Source organism: Magnolia sinica, unplaced genomic scaffold (genome assembly GCF_029962835.1).
Source record: "Magnolia sinica isolate HGM2019 unplaced genomic scaffold, MsV1 ctg429, whole genome shotgun sequence".
In the NCBI taxonomy this organism is placed as follows: Eukaryota; Viridiplantae; Streptophyta; class Magnoliopsida; order Magnoliales; family Magnoliaceae; genus Magnolia; species Magnolia sinica.
The window spans coordinates 130,304-137,099 of record NW_026682854.1 but is presented as its reverse complement, the minus strand read 5'-3'; the positions used below and the strand labels follow the sequence as shown (position 1 = coordinate 137,099).

Genomic DNA, 6,796 nt, shown 5'->3' with positions numbered 1-6,796 from the left:
GCTGAGCGGTACATGAATGCAAGCAGCCGTACCAAGGCTATGCGTGCAAGATATGAATGCTATTGGTCATATCAAGACCATGCGATGCGAGATGTAACTCAAGCATGTCAACCCTCATCCAAATTCACATATCAATACAGCTCATCATTAGAGCATCAAATATCAGTACAGTTCTCATTCTGGATAATCACCGGGTTTAGCACACTCCAAATGGCACTACCCCTTTCCCAGGCGCGCAGCCCAAGTGAGCATAAGAAACTTCACTATTCGCCTAGCCAATAGTCTACCAACACCTATCCGGCACGTCGATAGCGGACCCATTCATGAGCTGGTCAAACTTAGCCTAGCAATGCTCCTTATGCTCGGGCGGGTAAGGTTACACCCCTTTCCAACCGACCACGACACAGTGGGAGACGCGACCTCCTGGTATTCGGCCCTTGTGCGCTCATGTATCCACTTGGTCTCGACGTTGGAGTCATCCTCTGGTATCATCGGGTTTAGAGATTTTCACCTAAGGATATATATGGCGCCTCGATGCTAAAAACAATATTTCTAGTATCCAATCTGGCCACCCATGATGTGTCTATGGAGGCCACAGCCCTGATGTCGCTAGGGTGTATAGTAATCACAATCATACAATTGCAAAGTACATGAGTCACGCAGTCCAATCATGCATCAATCCTGCATATACCGTATACTCATGTGGGATAACTCCGCCTATCAGGAAGTCCAATAAACCACTTGCACTATGGCATATGCAATGGCCAATTGCATCTCATAACAAACATACAGATGATGCGTATGGGCATGTATCATGACGCTATGCTGTCACAACTCATAATCGGTAACGGTAGCTGGTATTGGTAATCGCACAACTCATAATCGGTAACGATAGCTGGTATTGGCAATCACACAACTCATAATCGGTAACGGTAGACGATATTGGCAATTGGCACTGATAATCGGCATCGATATCACCCTCGACATAAGGTGGGGTCCATGGATGGACGGTCGATGGTGAACCAATTAAAATCAATGGGGCCCAAGCGTTTCGGTTAACCCACGAGAGAATGATGAGGAAGGGCCTAATAAGGCCTAAGGGAAGGTCACAATGTGGACGTCTAACCATCATTGCCCATCAATGTGGACCTTTAAGCGACATTGCTCCCAAGGAATGATGCTCATAGGGTCATTCGTATAATGGGTCTACGGTCTCGTACAAGGGTCTAATACACATCATCGTGGGCCTCGCTTATGGGGCATATACGCATCACATTGGGCCTCACTCATGGGCCAATATATATATAACATCGGGCCGTATCAAATGGGTCGAATCGAATGGGCCAAATCATTGGGCCGAATCAGATGGGCCGATTCAAGTGGGCCGAATTAAATGGGCCGATTCAAATGGGCCGAATCCATGGGCCGAATCAAATGGGCCAATTCAAATGGGCTGAATCAAATGGGTCGATTCAAATAGACCGATTCAAATGGGCCGAATCAAATGGGCCGAATTAATGGGCCTAATCGAATGGGCCGAGTCGAATGGGCCTAGTCGAATGGGCCGAGTTGAATGAGCCGATTTCAATACACCATTCATCCATTGTTAGAGATCATTATAGGGCATATATAAACAAAATGAATCATATCTAAAGGATCATCTGGACCATACTACAAATGGCGGTGGTGATAATGATTCACACAATTAAAAAAATTTTAGAGGGCCCACCATAGCATTTATTTCCCATCTAGACTTTTCATAAGGTCACAAAGACCTTAACAGTGAGGGAAAACAAATATCATATTGGTTCAAAACTTCTATGACCCCAAAGGGGTTTCAATGGTGGGTGTTCAATCCACTATTTTTTGTAGTGTGGTCCACGTGATACCAGATTTGTCTTATTTTCAGTCTCAAGCCTTGAAACAAGCTCGCCAGATGAATGGACGGTTTGAATGTAACACATACCTCAATGGTGGGGTCCATGTCCCTGGGCAGTGGACGGGGTAGACATAACACATACAGGGTTAGTCCCACCTGTCCAGAAATTTGGACGGTGTGGATAAGCACCATACATCATGTGTGGCCCATCCAGCACCGTCCAGAAGTGGATGGTGCGGATACAACTCAAACGTCAGCGGTGGGTCCCACTTAGATGGGCCACCCTGACTACCCTCTCTCTCTATATAAATTATATTTTATATGCTTATACACACACACACACACACACACGCCAGTCATCCAACGTCGTGGACGGACGATTGGATGTAGGACCAAAGCATCAGGGGCCCACTGTCCTTAACTCATGGACAGTGAGGGTAAATCACATGCATCGTGGTGATGCCACGTGGGTGGGCCACCATGATTGAATCAAGATGATATTCGTGTTTTCCCTCAGTCCAGACCCAGTGTCTGGACGGTCAGGATGACATAAACATCACGTGGGCCCCACATTTCCTTCAAGCTGATATTTGAGTTGCTCTTCAACTGAGCCCGTCCAGATCCACTATCTAGATCCATCTGGATGGTGCCGATCACATGGTTCCTACATGGAAATGGCCCACCATAATGTATTAGGTAATATATTATATTATATACCTAATATAATATAATATAATAACAATCAAGCACCTAGCGTCTAGAGAGTCTGGAAACGCTGGATGGGAGTCTAGTTTCCTGCACCGATGTGGCACCTACAAGAAGAAGGATCTTTACCGGCGCTTTTAAGCGCCCGTAAAAACCCTAAAAGCATCGGCGCTTTCTTTTCCCCGATGCTATGCAAGCGCCGATAAATGGGGGTGTCAGTAAAAGCCTCACCGGCGCTAGCGGCGCTTGTCTAAGCGCTAGCAATTGTATACCCTTTTCCGGCTCTCATTCTGCCTTTACTGACGCTTTTGGTGGGTGCTAGTATTTCTGACAGAAGCGCTGGCATAAGTGTAAAATGCGCCGGCAATATTCTATCCAAGCGCCTGTAAAAGCACTGTTTCTGAATACTTTTTCACAGAAAAGCGCCGATAAAAGTCTACACAAGCATCGGTAAAAGTCTTTGTATAGATTTAAAAGGCCCCGATAGGCCAATAATATTTTTTTATTATATATAATTAATTGAAAAACCTGCATTTTTTTAATATTTGAAACATAAAAAATGATGCAATACAATTAAAACTGAATATTAAATAAAATTTATATTACTTCATAATAAAAAAAATTATAATATTTATTACAATAAATTAAAAATGGTCTCCAATAAATAAAAACAAATCCTCTACATGGTCTACTCGTAGCACGAGTGGCATCAAAAGGCTGAAGTGCTTGTAGGCCTAAATTCAGGCACAATTGATTAAAATCCTGCACACAAGAAAAAAAAAAAAAGAGTCAAAAATTAGCATTCAACAAATTGATGCACGGAAAATAATCAATCATTTAATCGTATCCTTAAAAAGTCAAAAACTATCAAGGCAACAAATGTTGTAACTTGAATTCCATTACATCTATTGGCCCTACATTAATGCATGTGTTTTATCCACGCCTGTCCATCCATATGCACCCTTCACACGTGACATTTAAGTATACACGTGACCAACACCACCAGTGAATCTAGTTCATTAATTACAATTCTATGATCTGCCAAATACCAGTTTTACTTCATTCAATATTTTTTCATAGGAAGAATATGATTTGCATAAAGATTGGATGGTCAAAATACCATAATATTTCCAAACAAGCAATTATTATGCGATAACGGTGTTAATTCCATAAAATTAAAGTTTAGCAGTTCACCCATCACAAATAAACTAACAGGAAGTATCTACATAATGATCACAATAATAGTAGTAAAGGAACAAATTTAGAAAGTTGAGAATCTATTAGCATCTACAACAACTCTTAATTTAATTACACTCTAATATTTAAAAATAAATAAATCAAAGAAAACCATTCCAAAAGATCGAAGCATTACCTCATATATTGTTGGGGTAAATGAAAACCCACGCCTTATTTCTCTGCATAGACAAAGAAACAAGGTTCAAAAACTGAATCTCCAGACAAACCAATGAAAAAGTGAAAAATTGAATTAAATATGCAAGCAGAAATTACACAAGTACCATTGATTTGGGTGGCAAGTTATACTTGAATTAGTTGCGATATTTGGGTGGCAAGTTACACCCGTCCATCCATATGCACCCTTCCCACTTTCACCTGCATTCCAAATGGCCAAGGCTAGCCTCACTTTTGCCTAGCACATACTGGGGACCCAAAAATCTTCATCCAAGAATCCCATCCGTCAATTAGTTGACTCTTCCTGTCGTGTATGGACTGTTTGCCTATGTTTATCCATAACCAAGATGCCATGCACACACATTTAGATGCAATATTAAGACACTCCCACACCACAGAAAGTAGATACACATCCCTTTTTTTGGGAGGATAAACACATCCTTCTTCTGTACAAATGTGAACAAATCCATGCATAAACAATTGCATTCTAAAAAGCGCAGACAAGTTCATGCATCAAAGCACACTGCAAACAACACTATTAAGAAGCGCCGGAGAAAAAAATTGAGGGAACAGTAGAAATTCAAAGGCAACGATTCAAGCAAGCAGAGATGAACCACTAAAACTCATGGCTTGGAGTTGCATCTACTAATACACTAAGAATATCATAACCACAACATGGCTTGGATCAGCACTTTCCAATGACATCATTAAGACATTTATTAGTACCAATCTTTAAAGTGTCATGTAGCAACCAGGAGTGTGTCAGCAAGGGAAAAACACCCAGAAGGCAGAAGTGTCTAGGTAAAACTGTCCATGAGACTACCTCCGATTGTTTTTTAACACACTCACACACACATTCATTCATTCATTCATACATACATACATACATTATATGCATGCATGTATATTCCACAAGCATCCAGTCATCAAATTAAAGGTAGTAAAAGAACTAGAGCAACGACGCTAGCCACACAACCTATCTAGTCCCTCCTTATAAGTGAAGGAATCTTCAAGGTATGGGTTGAGAACCTAGAAAATTTCTAGGATGGTTGGAGTTTGCAAAATCAGAGGAATGTTAGAACTGAAAGGTTATAGCCAAAACAAAGGGCAAAATTTCAGTGGTGGAACAAAAGCACCAGCTGTTCTGATCAACACGTTTTCAAAATGGAAATGCAGGTGCAATGGATGCTAGGATTCCACTTCCTTTGTTTTCATCACCATTACAGCCATTCACTGTAGCATTAGTTGTCAAGCTAGCATCTAAGCCATTCTCATCCAAGCAATGAGTTGGCACACATGGCTCCATGTGTACATGATCATCCATAATATCTGAGTGTATCCAGGTAAGAGACTTAGAAACCTTGTACAGACCATCTTTATCTTAAATACACAAATGTCAAATGTTAGAGCACATAAATAATAAAAAAGGTAGTTACTTTATAAAGAAGTTAAATATCAGATAGAGAACAGGGGTTCAGATGTTTCCAGCTGCTTTGCTATTCTTGGAAGAAGTTACTCATTCACTATACTCTTAAAAATCAAGGAAAAAAATTTAGAGAAAGGAACCTAATTCAAACTTCGGCGAGTAGCATACTTACTTGTATAATGGAGTTAACCTGCATTACAAAGGAAGATGGGAGTAAGAGAATGTTTCTTTAATGTCTGTCATTCCAAAGCTCTATATGAGTTGCAGATAGAAGAGAATGTCATCCGTTAATCATTTTGTTAAAAACAAGAAAGATTACATGAAAGCTAAAAAAATATCCTTGGTTCGATTGGAAATTCCAAGCAAATGGATTCCTTCCCAACTGTCACTTCTTTGAATTTTTTTTTATAAATAGGTACCTACACCATAGAATTCCTTTCAATTCTTTCCCAGTATCTAAACAAATTTTATGGATTCAACAGAATCACATTTCCCATGCCCAAAGGTGACAAATAGAATCTTTCTCCAAGGATTTGGCTTCCTACAAAATCAAGTCTTTATGCCCTTCGAAGAAAAAAAGGTTTGCATCCATACAAAAATGCCACTAAATAGCATTACAATATCCAATTTCAAGATTTATATTTTCAGTAAGCAAGTGATATTGAGAAGAAATGTTTACCTGAGAATGCATATAGCTCATTCCTTGAGTAAAAGAACCCTGATGAGCAATCTAGCAAATTCATTTACCACAGAAACAATCAGAAGACATTATGATAAGCTCATGCAAATAACACTCAAATCTACTATAACCATGTGATGTGAACATCATAATAAATAATAATAATAATAAAAAATCATAAGGGTCTATTAAATTCCACCTAGTTGCTAGGGCCAGGCTACACTGCGATCACATCCTTTTTGCCAAATCCATCGCTAGCCTTGGCAGGTCCTTTAGTATCACCCAATCAAAACTTCCACTTAAAGAATTTTATATATATATATATATATAACCTAAAGCATATACCCAAACCTGTGTATAACCAAAAAAGAAGAAGATGTAAATTTGGTTACCTCCAGCTGCAATGGCAAATCCATCCCCAAAAATCAATACAAAAGAAAACAAAAGGGTGTCAGTTTAAACTCCTAAAACCTCAAAATGCATGTAACTTCTACCAATTAAAAAAAATGAAGACCAATATTACTACTCTTCTCCAATAAAAAATAACATCAGACTTCTTCCCATCGCACACAAGACCATTGGCTATATATTACTTGCAATCGATCATCAATAGGACAATGAAAAAGAGGTGGGGACAACCTGTGTCTTTAAAATTAAAAAAAAAAAAAAAAAAAAAGAGGTGTGGACACCCTGTGTC

The 6,796-nt window shown here is 39.6% G+C and overlaps 2 long non-coding RNA genes across 2 annotated transcripts; both read right to left on the bottom strand.

Moving 5' to 3' along the window:
* Positions 1-3,137: 3,137 nt before the first annotated feature.
* LOC131236370 (uncharacterized) lies at positions 3,138-4,004 on the bottom strand. Its single transcript, XR_009166714.1, has 2 exons — positions 3,957-4,004; positions 3,138-3,346 (listed from the first exon to the last, which is right to left on the bottom strand). It is a non-coding gene; the product is annotated as an uncharacterized LOC131236370 (long non-coding RNA).
* A 583-nt stretch (positions 4,005-4,587) lies between these two features.
* LOC131236364 (uncharacterized) lies at positions 4,588-6,590 on the bottom strand. The gene is made up of 2 exons (XR_009166708.1): positions 6,299-6,590; positions 4,588-6,150 (listed from the first exon to the last, which is right to left on the bottom strand). It is a non-coding gene; the product is annotated as an uncharacterized LOC131236364 (long non-coding RNA).
* Between the last annotated feature and the right edge of the window lie 206 nt (positions 6,591-6,796).